Source organism: Urocitellus parryii, chromosome X (genome assembly GCF_045843805.1).
Source record: "Urocitellus parryii isolate mUroPar1 chromosome X, mUroPar1.hap1, whole genome shotgun sequence".
NCBI lineage: Eukaryota > Metazoa > Chordata > Mammalia > Rodentia > Sciuridae > Urocitellus > Urocitellus parryii.
In genome coordinates, this window is record NC_135547.1 from 79,945,221 (window position 1) to 79,946,276 (window position 1,056).

Below are 1,056 nucleotides of genomic sequence, written 5' to 3' on the forward strand. Positions count from 1 at the left end.
TTTTATAAGTCAAGTATATGGTTTTAAGGCACAGAAAAGTGATCACTGTATTAAATGTTGCTGATAAGTGAAGACAGATGAGGCCTGCTAATTTGCCATTGGATGTAACAAGTTGGAGGTTATTATGACCTTAGAAGAATAGTTGTGGTGGGCTAGTGGGCTGCAAGAAAGGTAAAGAGAGAAATTGGTGATGGTTAATATAAATAACTTTTTAAAAAGGAATTTGGATCTTGCTAAGAAGACTAATCCTGTAAATTTGAGTATGCAGGAAGAGAACAACTTCTTAGTGATACATGTATACCCATATTTGTGGAAATACAATTCACAATAGCCAAACTATGGATCCAGCCTAGGTGTCCATAAATGGATGAAAGGATAAACAAATGTGGCATACATAAACAATGGAGTTTTATTCAGTCATAAATAAAAGTGAAATTATGTTATTTGCAGGAAAATGGATGGAACTTGAGATTATTGTTAAGCAAAATAAGCCTAACTCAGAAGGTCATATATTTTCTATTATATGTGGAAGCTAGAAAGGAAAAAAGAAAAGAAAGATCAGGGTCCAGGATCTCATGGAAAGAAACCAGGGAGAGGGAGGAGGTGGGGATGGAAAGAGAAAATACTGGGAAATTATATTGGCCAAATTATATTTTTATATTATATACATATACAAATATATAACAAAAAACCCATACCATTATGCACAACTATTGTGCACCAATAAAAAAAGGGAAAAAAAGAAAATATATTTACTTGGATATTCAGAGACTTAAGGTCTTGTCATTAAAAAATTAAAACAACAGCCAATCTGGCAGTTTGAATGTTGTTATTCTAAGAGTCTGATTGCATAGATGAATAGTAGTCATCTGAAGATTGAGTGAGTGGAACAGAATGAAATCTATTGAGACTGAGATAATCCTCTTATCAACTAAATAGCACAGGTGCCTGTAATCAGGGGAATATGCCCTACATGAGGTACATAAAGCCAAGAACCAAAAACTTCCATGCTATTCTGAACAAATGTATTTGATAGGAGATACATGAAGGGGGAAA